Genomic DNA, 17,122 nt, shown 5'->3' on the forward strand with positions numbered 1-17,122 from the left:
TTGAGTTCTTCAAATTTGTCATGCATACGAACCAGGTGTGGTGAACGATTGCAGTCACAACACCCTGCAGGCTGAGACAGGAGAATGTTGAGGTGAAGTCAACCCTTGGGGTTCATAAGACTAGTCTGCAAGGCAAGCAATCAGGCAAGGAAAGAGAAAGGAGGATGGAGAATGGAAATGACCAAAATGTATCATATACATGTGTGAAATTGTCAAAGAATTTTTAGATAAAGATCACGTTTATATGCACAGCTGAATTGCATTCATGTTAACACAGCTGGGTTCAGTTCTTAATCCTGTTGAATGAGTGTAAACAGTCTAGTTCCACTAAGGTCTTGTTTTGAAGAGGGTTATTTTGAAACCAGATCTGTCAGGGAGGCCCTAACTGGCCTCAAATTGTTGATGGTCTCACCTCAGCCTCCCTGGTGCTCCACACCTCCACACCTAGCTGCTCCAAGCAATTTGGAAGCTGTATATGTCAATCCTTTAATGAATAGGGAAGTTATTTTTGTGGGTCATGACCAGCAGATTTGATTACCAGAACAGCAAAAAGCTAAAAAAGAGAACACCCCCTACAACAAGAAGGGTAAGTAACAATGAGGCTTTCAGCAATTCAAACTACCAAACATGGGCCATGCCATTATGTACTGCTGAGAATGATGAAACCAGGGCCTGGGGGCTGGAGAGATGGCTGTGTGCTTTTCCAGAGGACCCAGATTCAGTTCCTGGCACCCACATAGCAGCTCACAACCATCTGTAGCTCTAGTTCCTGGGGAACCCAACACCCTCTTCAGGCACATGGTGTAGAGACACACATGCAGACAGAATACCATATACATAAAATTAAAAAAAAAATCTTGCCAGGTGTCGATGGTGTACACCTTTTATCCCAGCACTGGGGAGACAGAGGCAAGAGGATGTCTGATTTGCACAGAGAAACCCTATCAAAAAAAAAAAAGTTTAAAAAAAATCTCAAAAGATAATTTAGAAGACAAAATAACACTAGGAATTTCGAATAAAGTTTCAAGGTAGTCAAAAGAAAAATCAGGGCAATGGAGAAGTGTTTCAGAGGTTAAGAGCACAGGGTGCTATTCCAGAGAACCAGGGTTTGATTCCCAGCACCCACATGGCCATTCATAACCATCTGTAACTCCAGATCCAGAGGTTGCATCATCTTTTGGCCACCACAGACACCAGGAATGTATATGGTGCACAAACATACATGCAGCCAAAACATCCTTACACATTTCTTAATTTAAAAGAATGGCATCAAAGCTAGACAGATCTATAATTCCAGCACCAGTTAAGCAGAAGCAGGCAGATCTCCCTGGTGATGATGATGACGACGACTATGTGTGATGCTACCCACAGAACCCAAGGCTTCTAAATACTAATCTAAATACTAAGCAGACCCTCTGCTACTAAACTACAGCCTCAGCCTGCATCTAGTTCTTTGAATTGAAATGGCTGACATCAATAAGGCTGAAGACCCCGAGAGAGTAGGAGGAGCTATTGTTTCTGCCCAACTTACCCTGTTCTGCTAATGATGGATACTCAGAAAAGCCACACACAACTTAATTCTCTTCCATGTTGAGTAATTCCTGTTTGCAAGTCCAGCTGGTGAGACAAAGGAGCATGGTGTGAACAGAGGATAGAGACCGCACATGCACTGGATCTTACCACTCCCCTCATTAGAGCATTCTCCCGGACCACAGCACAGACTTCTGGTGGAACTATAGCCATCAGAGTTCACAGCTGTGAATCCAAGGGAACTGTGCTATCTGCAGATGAGTGAGTAGGGAGTTGACAGCTCCCAGAGGCTGTGCTTTCCATTAAAACCAGAACTTGAAACACAAGCCATGCACTCTGAGACTCACAAGACTGAAATGTGGCAACATGACCACTCTTGCTTTGTTCCCTGTGCTGGCCAAACACCTGTCCCGAGGACACTTCTAACCAGTCCTTCCTTACGCTTCAGAAACTTTTGGTAGAATGTGTATTATCAAGAGGCAAAACAATAAGGTTGAGTGAGTTTTATGCAGGTTTCTGGCTTCCCTGGTCAGAACAAAACATGCAAAAATATTTGAGCCCTGAGACAGAAACTGGGACACTTTGGTAGGTACATGCAAAAGTTAAGTGCTTATGGTTACATGTAACCTTTTTCTTCAGCATCATCTTAACAAATTGAAACAAAAGGAAGAGTTCTATATTGACTACCTTTAACAGCACTCCTTTCCTTCCTTCCTTCCTTCCTTCCTTCCTTCCTTCCTTCCTTCCTTCCTCCTTCCTTCCTTCCTTCTTTCCTTCTTTCCTTCCTTCCTTCTTTCCTTCCTTCCTTTTACTAGGAAACCACCCACCCCTGGCATCTCCCCAGTCCCTGAAGGAGGTGGGTCAAAGAAAGACTCCTCACTTACTGGCACCCCCCTTACTTCCTGAGCAAGCCAGAAGAAACTACCTCTTACAATCTCTGGAGGATCCAAGACTGTCTGTAAGCCAGCTGCCACACTTGAGGCACACTCCCTGTAGTGACCACACTTGAGGCTTCATTATTCCAAGAGTTAAGTGGGGAGGAAGAAAGAAGTTGGTACTTATAGTGTCTGTGGGGGACACAAATTAGAAACCAGCTCTTACAAACTCATCCCAGCCACAGACAAGGACTGTCTCCCAAGTTCAGAAAAACCAGCACCATCAAGAAGGATGCAAAACTGGGGCAGATACATGTTAACATGAAGTTCTTAACAGTGATAACCTCACTCTGTCCCATGGGAAGAGTCCAGCCCTCTGGAGTTGCAGCTGAAAGAACCTGCTTGCTGCTCCCTGGGTAGACAGTCTCTGGAGACCAGTACTGGCAAGGCCATGGTTGACTAAACAGATGGTAATCCATTAAGGATACAGAGATGACTGTGCTGAGCAGAACCCAAGACTTAGCCTGTCTGCTATTCTCTGGCTGTGTTCATAAATCTTCAGGTTTGACTCACTGACTCTGGTGTTGGCTGTAGTAGTCATTTGGTAAGTATTGAAAATTTAGTATTTTGAATATTACCCTTGCCAGCTACTGCCCAAACTTAGGGATTTGGCAGCAAGTGGTTTTACTGCAGAGCCATCTTGCCAGCCCTTCCTGTTTTTCACGGTTGTAACAGTGCCTGGCATAAGTCATGGCATATTATTTTAGCTTATGGTTTCTAAGGCTCCATGGCCATCTGACTGTTGCTATAGGGCTTTGAGGGGCAGAATGAGGATGCCAGGGCCAAGATAGACCCTCGTAGTGCCACTCCCATCCTCAGCAGCCTGCTCTTTCCAATTAGACCCCATTTGTGAAGTTCTAGCATATCACACCCCCTAGCACCATCTAATAATGTTTGCTCCCTCAGTGGGTAACTTTGCATGAACATCAGAACCCTGTGGGTCTAGTCACATTCTAAAAGTCTGCAGCACATAAACCTCGGGAATACTCCCCATCTACACGGTTGTAGGGATATGCCTCATTATTTATTTCATCACCCTGGTGAATTATCAGACCCTCTCAAGGTTTCCCAGAAGAGCCATCCCATGAGTCTGAGTAATGCTTCATTATTGTCTTGGACAAAATAATACTTTCAGCTGTGTTCTGACTTCTTAGTAGAGCAACTTCAGTGAACAGTCAACTCTAACTCAGGTTCAATTCTTGGAACAAAGCATGGCTTCCAGCTCATCCAGCACTCACTTTCACACTAACGGCCTAAATGAATTGTTCCAAACAGCGCCCTCCCACCCACTCACACGGCTTTGTGCAATTTACCTTCAGTTTAGATACATCTGCTTGGAATTCATTACTGTGCTGAGAGCTGCAGGACATCTTCAGCCCAATGACTTCTCCTACATGAGCTCATTTTCAGTCTGCCCTCCAGCAGCAGTGATTCGTGAGAGCTCCACTCAGAAAGCACCAGGAGCGGCTGGTGTCCATCTGGTACCCTGATACCAACAGCATTCACCAGGCCCGGGGACTGGCTCCACTTCTGCCCCTTAGTTGTTTGACTCCAGGCAAGTAATTTCATCTCCGGACAGTAGAAAGAGCACCCACCTCTCTCCTGCTGCAGAGCCATTCTGAGGGTTTCATAAACTGCTTGTGGGAGAGACACACAGGATGTTCACGTCTCCAACCAGAAGCCTATTCTGCCCACATGGCTTCCTGAAGTTGGCCTGTTCTCCCTCCACTCGCTGCATTCATTCAACACTTACTCTCTGAGTGCCTACTTTATTGGAGGTAGAACATTTCCCCAAAGCTGGGGATTCAGTTGTGTGGCCTAGCACTTGCCCAACATACATGTGGTCTGGATTGGACACCCAACAATAGGAAGGGCAGATAGAACAACTCTCTCCAAACCTTCTGTTCTGGGAAGGTTGGGAAGTTGTTGTTTGCAATGCGTGTCTAATGCATCAGTGGATAGCGACAGTTTTAAAGCATGGAATGCATTGCTTCTCAAAGGCATGATGAAATAATGAGGCCTGACACACGCCCAAGCACATCACTCAGGGACAAAGGGCCAAGCAGTTACCTATATCTCTCCCTGGAAAGAAGGTATGCTTTCTGCTCCCTGGGAAGCAAGTATGCCTTCTGTTTTTGGCCAGGAGAGGTAGAAGAAAGGTCAGGACAGTTAGGGCTAAGAAGACTAGGAGAAGCACACTAGGGTGATACCAAGGTGACTGGAAACTTTGCCATCCCCAGTGTCTAGTACCATCCCACACATGGCAGCTTTCATGCTCTGTAGTTTAGCCTGGGGTCAGTTGGAGCAAAGAAAAAATTTTCCTACGTTGAGAAGCCTTTGCTGAAGGATTACAGCTAGCACTTGTAAAGCAAAGACAAAAGGGTAAATATCCTTGGGGTAAAGAAAGAAAGGAAACATTTTAAAAATGACTTAGCGGGACAGCAAGGCATGCAAGAATGAGAAGGAAGAAAATAAATGACTCCTTCCTGCCTCCCTCTGTGACTCAGAGATAACCCCTAAAAATAGTCACCATACCAGTGTGGAGAAGCTGAGGAACACTCATCTTCGAAAGTTCCATGATGGCTGAGGAAGGGTAGGAACAAAAGGAAGGAGGTAGGAACTAATTTTGATTTTGATATCTTTTTTTTTCCAGCAGAGGAGTGTTTTTTGAGACAGGACCTCAGTATGTGGCCTAGACTAGTCTCAAACTTCAGAACCTCCTTCCTGCCTCACCTCTGCAATGCAGGGATTACACTGTACATAGGCACCCCTGGCTGAGAAACAGCAACTGCATGCCAAACAAGGCCCCCACCCCTACTGTACCTCCAGCCTTCTTTCATTGCTACTTCATAACTTACTGTAATTTTGCTGTTATGAATCATAATATATCTGTGTTTTCTGATGGTCTTAGGTGATCCCTGTGAAAGGATTGTTTGACCCAAAAGAGTCACAACCCACAAATTGAAACACACAGTTCTATAAGAAAACAGGTTGAACAAGCCATGGGAAGCAAACCAATAAGCAGCACCCCTCTGGTCTCTGCATCATCTGGAGCTCCTGCCTCCAGGTTCCTGCCATGCTTGAGTTCCTGTCCTTTCTTTGCTGATGAACAGTTTTGTAGAAGCATAAGCCAAATAAACCCCTTCCTCCCCAAATTGCTTTTGGTCATGGTGTTACATCACAGTAATAGAAACCATAACTAAGACAGAATTGAACCCAAGCATTCTAGATAAGTGCTCTTAACCACTGAGCAATCTTTCCAACCATTCACCCCATTATTTGTAAGACTTACACATTTTATTGCATTAGGAAGGATGAAGCTCAACTTGTTGCTTCAGGCTGTCTCCTACTGAATCTCCTAGAGATCCATGATTTACAAACTCAAATGGATTTTCATCTTTTCAACTTTCCTATGTCAGTATTCTTTTTGGAAAAGCTATTATTATTATTATTATTATTATTATTATTATTATTATTTCAGACTTAGAGAAAAGTTGTATATCTGGGCTGAGGATGTGACTTACTGGTGGGGTATTTGTCTAGCATAGCAGAAGCCCTGGGTTCAATTCATACTATTGTAAAAGACAAAAGGGGCCTGGGCAGTGGTGATTCACGCCTTTAATCCCAGCACTTGGGAGGTAGAGGCAGGCGAATTTCTTTGTGTTCAAGGCCAGCCTGGTCTTCAGACCTGGTCTTTAGAGGAAGTTCCAAGATTGGCTCCACAGCTACTGAGAAACCCTGTCTTGGAAGGAAAAAGACAAAAAGGAAGAGATAGCTCAGCCAGTAAGAGCACTGGCTGCTCTTGCAGAAGATCAGGATTTGGTTCCTATCCCTCATGTGGTAAGTCCAGTTCCAGGGGAATCCGACACTCTCTTCTGATGTTGCCTGTACCAGGCATGTACAGAGTACACATACATATACAGAAAAAAAATCACTGATGCAAATAAGTATAAAAAATAAATAAGGAAAAACTGTCCACACATAGCATAATATTTTTTCCCTATGTGTTTAAGATAGAACCCAAACCCAAGTTTCATGTAAGTGCCCTACTGCTTAGCTCCCAGCCAAACATTCCAATTTTCACCTGAACAATTAGTGTAAGTTGTCAACAAAACACCTGTGGTTTAGAACATTGGCTAACTCTGTCTTTGAGAAAGAACTTGGTGCATAGCTGTTGGGACTGTGGTTGCACATGGCTGTCAATCATTTCCTTCAGCGTTTGCCTAATATGCAGAGAACATCCTTGCTCGGGGAGATACACCTTTCTCCAGTGGCCCAAATCCATTGACTGTCAAAGCAAAACTGGAAAGAGCCAAGTGCATTGGCCTGCATGGGGTCATGCTGTGGGCCTTTTCTGTGTAAGTGCTCCCTGGTGGGGTTAGCTCAGGCCATCAGTCTGCATCTCATTTTAGCTCCTCCTGCCCAGTCCTGTTTCCTTCCCCTCCCATCCACAGATGTTAATCCCAACTGCTCTCTCTAATAAATATCCTGAGCACTGAGTCTGTCTCAGTCTGCTTCCTGAAAAATCCAAACTCCTGCAGCTGGAGCCAGGGGAGGTCTGAGAAGTCAGAGGTCAGACAGGGTTTGGAGCTGGCGCATTCACCATTGGCAAGACAGACCACAGGTATGATGAGTGACAGATGGAGCACAGATAGCCTTTGGCACAAGACAAGCAATTAAAATACATTGAAAGTATCTTCTTGCTCACTTAAAAAAGATTGATTTTCTTTTTCTGTGTGTGTGTGTGTGTGTGTGTGTGTGTGTGTGTGCGCACATATGAATGCTGGTGCCCATACAGGCCAGGTTTCAGTCCCCAACCTAATGTAGGTGCTAGACATCAAACTCATCCGGGTCCTTTGCAAGAACAGTAAGCACTCTTAATCCCTAAACCATATCTTCAGCCCCCTCACTTTTTTGGTTTTTTTTTAGGACAAGGTCTCAAGTAGTTAAGGTGAGCGACAAGCTTCCTATGTAGCTAAGGTTAATCCTGAACTCCTGATCCTCCTGCCTCCACTTCCTGGGCACTGAGATTATAGGCCTATATTACAACACCCATCTTAAAAAGACTTTTTTTCCCCAACACAAAATGGAGGACTAGAGAGACAAAACAGACACAAGGACTAGCAAAATGGCAGATATAAATCCCTCATGTAAAATGACTCAGCCAGGTGAGTCAGTCTTTGTCATCAACCACCCCATGGCAGGCACAACAGATGCATGAGTTAAGTGACCCTGTGGCAGAATGAGACTCTTCAGGACTCAACTACTTATTGCTTCTACCAGTGTCCAACTTGACAAGAGAGACCCATGTAAGCCCCTGGTATGTCATCACACCCCAGGAGACCATCTAGTGACAAAAGCTGGGCTCTTTGGAACCCTTCTTTGGTGAACGATTCATTCTAACAAGAATGGACAAGTATTTGGGTGAGTGTCTTGATTGTCTCATCCCTCAAGCATCACCCTGGGGTTCTGGAATATTCTATTAGCATAGAATCTCACAGAACATTGCATCAGACCAGGGGACTCGACTTGCAACAAAGAAGTGATGGTGGTGGATATCTGACATGGAATCTTCTGTCTCTATTGCTCACCAGCTGCATCAGTGTCTGCTTGACTGCCTCACTCTGCAGATGGAATACCATTTTCCAGGTTGCCTAAGGACAGAGACTAAGGACAGAGAACTTTATTTATTTATTTATTTTTACTATGGTTCTGTGTCTTCAAGCAGGAAGAATGTGTGGACCCAGGAAGCAAACTTGCTATCACTGCCCTGGGTCCCAGATCTACTCCTGCTGTTCTGATTCTATAGGACTAAGGGACCTGGTTTCTATAATGGAACTCTTTCCACCAGGTGATGCAGCACAAGTCCCTTTGAATAACTAACACTAGCTGCTGCCGGAGCACTTTGTGTGTCTGGTATCCAGAGGCAAAGGGAACAGTTTCCCTGGGGACATTACCCGCATCATCAGGACCCTCCATATCCAATAGCAGATCAAAGTGTGGTTCTAGATTCAGACCTGGACCATGGAAATGGCTCAGTTGGTAAAGTGCTTGCTTTCTGAATGTGAGCCTCAGAATCCATGTGAAAAGCCAAGTGTGACAGCATGTGCTTGTAATGGTTAGGACAGGAGGATCTCATTGAACTCACCAGCTAGCCTGCCCTACTTGGTGACTTCCAAGCCAGTGAGAGACCATATCTCAAGTTGTCTTCTAGCCTCCGTATGCATATGGACACATGAGCATGTGAACTTATACACACCCAAACACGCACACAGATAACACAATAAAAATTGGTCCCAGCACTTTCAGCCTGGTTGGGGGCACTATGGTTCCAGAGCTTCTCATGGGTCATTTAAGGCTGCTGATCATCCTTATAACGCGTGTTTCCTTCCTCTAGGCTTGCTTCCTTCTCTTCTCTTCCCTTCTACAGGTGTCAATTTCAAAGGCACTCCCTAATAAACATCCTGGATGCTAAACGGTGACTCAGAGGCTTCTTCCTGTGGAGTCAAAGCTATGAAGACGCCCTGTTGTCCCTAGAACTGTGATGTGTTTTTCTAATGAGAACACTCAGAGCATTTCAGCAAAATCATCTAAATCAGGATTTAACAAGTTTGCCTGTGATCTCCAGACTCCACTGAAACCTTGAAGTTCTGGGTAGGAGGGAGAACTGTGGTTGGAACGTAAAATCAAATTTAAAAATGAAAAATAAATTGTCAAAGTTCTTCATGTTCTGTGTGTGTGTGTTGTGTGTGTGTGTGTGTGTGTGTGTGTGTGTGTGTGTGTACTCGTGTGTGTGTTGTGTGAGTGTGCATTTGCAGGTCAGTACATAACCTTAGGTGTCACCTTATTTTGAGACAGGGTCTCTCACTGACCTGGAACTCTCCAAATACAGGAACTGACTGGAGAGAGAGCCTCAGGGCCTCCATCTCCCAAGCCCTGGGATTCTAAGTAGACACCACAATGCCAGACTTTTCCACATGGGTCCTGAGGCACAAACTCATACCCTTATGTTTGCAAGGCAAGCACTTCACTGACTGGCCTGTCCTCCTAGCCCCAATCATACAGTCTTCATAGTGAGAAAGATCCTTCCAGAAATCACACTTATGTTTAGATGGCAAGGCTCTCTGGTCTGGATTGTTTGACTTGTTTTGTTTTCGTTATATGACTATTGATGTGTAAATGTATGTGTACATGGAGTGCATGAGGACAACTCTGTGGGGTCATGGAAGCCATCCTCTCCTTCCACCTCTATGTGGGTTTTGGAGATTGCATTATGAGCAACATTACCCACTGAGCTATCTCACCAGCCCCTCCTATCCAACACTGAATAGTTTCTTAGTCATTCTTTCACTTTATATAATAATCACATATGCAATGTTACATAATACTCACATATGCTGCAGCCCAGGCTGGCTTCAGACTTCTGCCTCTACTTCCCAAGTACCACAGTGTGCACCACCGTGGTGGCTTTCCTTTGGCTGTCCATGACTCAACAGTTTTCAAGACTATAGACCACTTCCTTTTGTAGAATGCTTTTGAGTTTAAGCTTATCTTGCAACACAGCAACTGTGAAGGGAAATCTCCAGCAATGAACTGCACTGGCTACCACACCTCCACAGGTGGCTCCGTGTCTGTTCAGGTGCCATGCTCCACAAGCATGGATTGCCATCTTTCAGGATACAGAAAGACAAAAATCAAAAACTGGAGTTTTATCATAATTAGATTCAGGCCTTGCACCTTTGGCAAAACTACCAGAGAAGCCACCTTACGTTGCATCCAAGTGGGTGACACATGACAGAGATTTGTTTCAGCAGATGTGGGTAACTGTGATCATTTTTTTAGATGGTGACTGCCAGGACTTCTGTGAAATTACCTTTTTCCTTTGTAATTAAGCCACACATTAAAACTATGAGTAAATAACATAAAGAGTAAATATTCTAGTCTTCATCAGACCTTCATCATTCCTTCATGTCTGCATTGGATGAAGGACTCCTGTTTCATTCAGTAAATTATAATCCATAACTTCACTAGTTTAGTTTGTTTTTTGAGACAAGTCTCCCTACATAGTAGCCCTAACGGTTCTGGAACTCTCTATGTAAATCAGGCTGGCCTTGAACTCACAGAGATCCACCTGCTTCTACCTCTCAAGTGATGGGATTAAAGATGTGAGCCAGCCACCATGCTTACCTTACTCCCTTGTTTTACTTTTCCAGAATTTTCACTTCCAGCTAGTAGGAGCCTGTGCACATTGGCCTCCTAATCCTTTAGCCAATTTTCATTGTGTCTTTTGTACTTCCTTGTTCACTGTGCAAGACACTCCAAGCTTACTAGGTATCTTCCATGCCCCAACCCTTCAGCCATTCTCTTAGAAGTCAAGATCTGGGCCTTACATGGGTTACTTACTCTTCTGACTGTTCATGGGCCCACTGACACATACAGCTAGGGAATATAGGAAATATTCACATGCATGTACATGTGTACTTAATAAATAATAATGTACACATTTAGAGCTATAGTTATTTCTAGACTCATCTGTGTATATCCAAAGTAATATCACTCTTACCTCTGATTCTAGCCCAACTTGACTAGCTTAGGTCTTCTCATTTCCCATGTGAGCAAAAACTATCTCTACTGGTGAAACCTTGGGTCTCCGTGACTTATCTAATCAGTCATTCTGTGTTAACAACCTCCCCCGATGGCCTGTGATATTGTGAAATATAGATTTGGCCTTTAATTTCCTGAGGAACAATGGCTGCTAGGAGAATCTTTTTTTGTTTTTGTTTTTCCTTCCCAATTTTAGTCATTGAGCCTGGTTCTTGACTCAGAGATCTTCAGGCTTGTGTAATTTATTGAGTTACTGCCACATCTAACTCAGGACCTCTAAGTTCTTGGAATTTCCTGAGGTGAATGCATCCTCTTTTGTACCAAGACAACTCTTGACATGTTCCTGGATAGCCTCAAGATGGAGCTGGTTGCCAGGGGAACCAGCCATGTGGTCAGATGGGGCAAGAGCTGCTGAAGGTGGATCTGAACATGAATGGCCAGTGTTGTAAGCAATACTGATTCCTTTTAGTGCTTTTTAAAAATTCTTTTATTTTTCAAGACAGGGTTTCTCTGTGTAACAGTCTTAGCTGTCCTAGAACTCACTTTGTTAATGAGGTTGGCCTCAAACTCACAGAGATCCTCCTGCCTCTGCCTTCCAAGTGCTGCAATAGTGCTTCCTAATGAAATGTCCATAAAACTTGGAGGGACAAGGTGTGAAGAGCTTCCAGGTCACCAGCTGGGGGGGGGGGCAGGGCACTCAGAGGGTACGGCATCCCTGTAACCTCTCTCCTATCTCTCGTCTAGCCAACTACAGCTCCTGCACTAGATGTTCTAAAATGTGGGTGAACATCAGCAAAGTGTTTCCCTGAGCACAAGAGCTGCCCGGGTAAACTAAGCAAACTTAAGGGCTGTGGGAACTTAGACCTACAACTTATGTCTGAAGCAACCCCAGGATGGCTTGAGAGGTGGGGGCAGTCTTATGGCACCACACCCTCAACCTGTGGTTCTGCCTCTTCTAGCTGGAAATTGTCAGAATTGAATTGCAGGAGTCCCTGTCCGTGTACACTGAGGAACCTGGTGTCAGAAGTGTTGAGTGTGTGACTGAGTCAGAAGGACATAGTTCTTTCTCCTATGGCTTGCTCTGTCCCCTGCCCTCCAATGCCATCTTCCTCCTCACCTGTCCTGCAGGTGCCATGGACCTTGCTTTGACCCAGTGCCCTCAGGCAGCTTGACCAACGCACCCCGCAGGCTTCCTCTCTTCTTTCCCTACCCTTTGCCCCGTGTGTTTTACTTTCCTGGTTTTCAAAGCCTGACACCTGGCTCCCTCTCTGAAGGGACTCCATCTTGTCCCAGAATGCTCCACTGGTGTCCCTTCCCTTGTAGGGGTGCCCTCTCTCTCCCACAAAGTCACCCTCTGAACAGAATCCTTCTTTTTCCTCCTGACTTAACCTCCTTTTCAAGACCAATTTCCCACCCAAACTCTAGGCCACTAGTGGGCCCGAAACCTCCACCTTGCTTGGCTCCCACCTAAGTTTGTTCTCTATTGCTGTAACAATAGAACTTAAGTTGGACACTTCAAAGAAGCAAGACATTTAATTAACTCACTGTTCTGGAGACTGATACTCTAAGATCAGATGGTTTCAGCTACATCACACCATGCCAGATGGCATCATGGCAGGAGTACAACACACAGAGAAGCCAGGCAGCAGAGAGGCCTTTTTTAATGACAGCTGTGCATCCTCTTGAAAACAAACTCCCCAATTCTTTCCAAGGGCAAAACCTCTGATGATTTAACAACTGCCTTCAACTCCAGCTCTTAAAGGTCCCACACCTCCCAACATCAACCCACTGAGGCCCAAGCTTCCCCCAATGAAGACACACCCAAACCACAACAGCCCTGCACAGGGTTTGATTTGTGGAGGAAGGGGAGGGAGGAGCAGAGAGGAAAGTAAAAGAAGTGACACACCATTAATCACTTTTCAAGTTTTATTTTTGGGGGACAAAGTCTCATGTAGTGTAGGCTGGCTTCCAACTTGCTTGCTACATAGCTGAGAATGACATAGAACTTCTGGTCTTTTCTCTACCTCTTGAGTGCTGGCATTGCAAGTGTGCACCATGCCTGGCTCGTGCAGTGCTGGGGTCAGACCCAGGGACCTGAACACCAGGCAAGCACTCTACCAACTAAGCCACACCCCCATTCCTCAGGTTCACTTGCAATAAACATGATCTTGGGATTCAGCTCCATTTTGACTTTTGCCTATATCTGCTCGTTATCACATCTGTTAAATTTATATTTGCTAGAGGAGCCAAAGCCGTCAGCCCAACTCATTCTTTTAGTTTTTGTCTTTGTTCTTTTGAGACAGGGCATTGCTACATAGCCCAGGCTAGCCTCCAACTTTTGGCATTCCTCCTGCCTCAGTTTCCGAAGTGCTGCAATTACAATCATAGGCCATCGTATCACATCTGCCCACTCTTTATGATGCCACAAACTCTTCTAGCAGAACCTCCACAGCTCACGCAGGGCAATAGATAACAGCTGACCCCTGGAATCCCCCTCTGTCAGCAGATGTGTCAGATTAACAGATAGGGGCATGGGCAGCTGCTAGGAGGAAACAGAACAGAAGGCAGGAGGCTCCAAGTTTACCCCTAGAATGGTTGTTCATCTAGCACGTGGTGTGTGTGAGTGTGTGTGTGTCCATCCATGTGTGTCTCTGTGGGACAGAGGCCTATGTTTCTACATTGGATATTTTCCTCTATTGGTTTCTACCTCTTTTCCCCATTTCTTTTCCTCTTCCTTCTTTCCTCCCTCCCTCCCTTCTTCCTTTCTTTTTTTCCACAGGTTCTCTCACTGAAACTGAAGATTGCTATTGTGACGAGGCTGGCCTGGGAGCCCCCAGGGTTCACTGTCACTGTGCACCACTTCTGGGGTTACAGATGTGTACCAGCATACCACATGTGGCTTTTGGTGTCAATGCTGGGACCAAACTTAGGTTCCTATGCTTTACCTACCAAGCCATCTCCCTGGAACCCCAACTGCCTCTACATTTCTTTCTCAGTATTTACTTGGGTGCGCGCGCGCGCGCGCGTGTGTGTGTGTGCGCGCATGCATGTGTGTGTGTGTGTGTGTGCTGCACATGCATCTTATTGTGGCACAGGCACAGGTGTGGAGGTCAGGGGACAAGGTCAGAGGATAACATCCAGGAGTTAGCTTTCTCCTTTCACCATATGGGTCTGGAGAGCAAAGTCAGCCAGGCTTGGCAGCAAGTTCATTTGTCTGAGCCATCTCTGCCCATAAATTTGTGCTAGATTCTCTCCCTCCCCCTCCTGGGTCTGGCCAAGGTCACTTTTCCTCATGTATACCCCAAGTTATCTGTGCCTTATTCATGAAGATTCTTCTCTCAGGCCTGTCTTGACATTGCATCTCCAAAGATCACAGCCCTGGCACCCTTAAAGGTACCCCACATGCTACCCAAAGCCTTGCCAGTTTTCCAAGTCTGGACCCTGGTAGAAATTTAGGCATCTGTGACATATATCCTTTTCTGTTTTATATTCTAATTGCCACTCATAAGAAATAATAAGACAGGTGCTATGTCTTTCCCATGGCTTCATTCCCTAGAGAGCTTGTACATAGTAGCAGTTAGACATGTTTGTTACACTGAAACAGCAAAAAAGTTTATATGTGTCTTTCTCTGAGATAGGATCTCACTTCTGTAGATCTGAGATCTGCAGATCTCACTCTGGAATTCTGTAGATCTGACTGGCCTCAAAGACACAGAGCTCTGCTTCCCTTTGCCTCCTGCTTCCCTTTGCCTCCTGCTTCCCTTTGCCTCCTTAGTGCTGGGATTAAAGGTATGTGCCACCATACCTGGCCAATAAAAGTTTATACATTTCTTACTGGCACACTTTCTGTAGCAAGCATAAGACCTCAATTTTCTACCTTAGGGAAGATACTTTCTTCATCTGAAGGCAAGAAAATTAAAATGTTTGCCTTTATCTCCCAGGATCTGTGTTATTACAGAGTTAAAACCCACTCACACTGCAAATTCAGACTTGACCATGTAAGTCCATTTTTTTTTTAAATCTGACCCAAATGGTATTCCATTCTAGCATTTTAAAGCTATGAAATATTGACATATTTTCATTTCCCAGAGAATATATTATTCGTTACTTCCCTATTGCATAAAGTCCTATTTTCATCTGCAGAGACATGGTCCCAATTCCTCACTCCTGGTAGGAATTACATAACGACAGCAGGAGAGCAGCCTGCTTTCTTTGTGCTGGTCTTAGCCTGGAATCTCATAATCTGTTTCAAAGCAGGGCATTAGGGAAAATCTGGCTGGGCTGCTCTGGCAGACATTTTTTCCATTTAACTATTTAGAGCGAGAAGAATCATTTTGCTTTAGTCTTTTGCACACTTGGGATGACAGGGTACTATAGATCTGCAGAGTGGGGCTCCACCAAGTTCAATTTTGAGTGTGTGTTGTTTCTCTCTATGCCATCTGATACTGATCTTACTGTGTTCAGCAGCTGAAAATAAAGACTTCTGGCATTTTCCTCATGCCCAGTCATATTGCTCTGAACGTCTGTTTGTCCCTACTGACCTAATCACCAAGTTATTAGAGTCAGCCATCTTAGGAATTTTAATCTTTACATAAAAGAGAAAGAAGGGCCAGAGAACAAGCCAAGACGTTCCTTCAACATAGAGAAAGGCTTCATGCCAAGCTCCCACATCCTTATCCTCATGACCTGTGAAATGTGACCCACATGGTGAGAAAAGACAATGCAGCTGTGGTTAAGTCAAGAGCTGTGAGGTGGGCCATAGACCCAGTAGCCTATCCCCTCAGAGGACAGAGGCAAAGGGAGATTTGATACACTAAAGAGAAGGCAATGAGACCACAGATGGAGAGACTCTACTGATGTGGCCAGAGGCCAGGGAGTGCTGACTGCTATCAGAAGCCCACCAAGACGAAGGAACAGTTTCTCCTGAGCTGTGCTGAACCCATTTTCCACCACGAGACTGAGTTTCCAGCCCACAAAACTGTGAGTGGTTACATCTCTGCTGAATTCAGCCACCAAACTGTGGTCAGCCACAAGCAAATAAAACAGTAGCCTACCCCTGAAATGTTTCTATCTTTGCTGCTTTCCTTTTTGAGCCTGTGTATTTTTAAAATCCCATTTTATCCTTTATAATATGTCTTCTCTAAGAAAACAACTCTCCATGTTCTTTTCAATTTCCTTAGATGTTGGCTTTCAGACTAATTTAACAAACATTCAGCAGTCATCTATCGTGGGCCTGGAATGTTTAGGCACCACTATAGGGAACACAAAGCAAAAGCATACAGCCTGTCCTTAGGTGTCTGTAACTAGAAAACAGTTTTAATAATGCTTATACCCAATGCATGATAAAATGCAAAGGTAAGAGCCAAAGCCAGGATGGGCTGGAGTTATGGGGAAGGATGGAGGCTCTGTGAGGGGGGCCTGGGGTGTGGGGGTGGACTTGAATGAATGAGCAGACCTTGCTGGAAGACACTGGGACAAAGAAGACTTCAGAATTCATCTTCTAGTCTTTCCTGAAGTCTCTCCCCACTTTCATTTCTTTCTGCATTGAACAAGTAACCTAGATTCTTTTTCTCCTTTTGTGTCCGGGGCTATGGATTGAAGCTAGGGCCTAGTGTTTACTAAGGAAGTTTTCCACCACTGAGCTACACTGCCAGCTTCTTTTATTTTGAGGCACACAATCTTGCTAGGTAACTCAGGCTGGCCTGATATTAGGGATTCTCCAGCCCTCACCACCTGGGTGGCTAGGGTGATAGGTGTGTACACCAAGCACCACAGGATATCTCTTAGTACATTTCAGAAACATAAAATTGTACCACGACGTGCCTCTGTAATCTTATACCCAGAGAAAAGCTTTGCTAGCAATTCCAAGTATCTTCTTCAGGCTTTACCCCTGCACACACAGCGATATGTTTAGGTAATTGTTACTGGAATGACAGCATGGTGCACACATTCTTTCCCTACCTGCTGTGAACAGAGAAGAACAGGGCATTTTTAAAAGATAATTCATCTTTGGCAACACACACAGATTTCCCTAATCTCATTCTGATCACATG

Source organism: Phodopus roborovskii, unplaced genomic scaffold, assembly GCF_943737965.1.
Source record: "Phodopus roborovskii unplaced genomic scaffold, PHOROB, whole genome shotgun sequence".
Classification (NCBI taxonomy): Eukaryota; Metazoa; Chordata; class Mammalia; order Rodentia; family Cricetidae; genus Phodopus; species Phodopus roborovskii.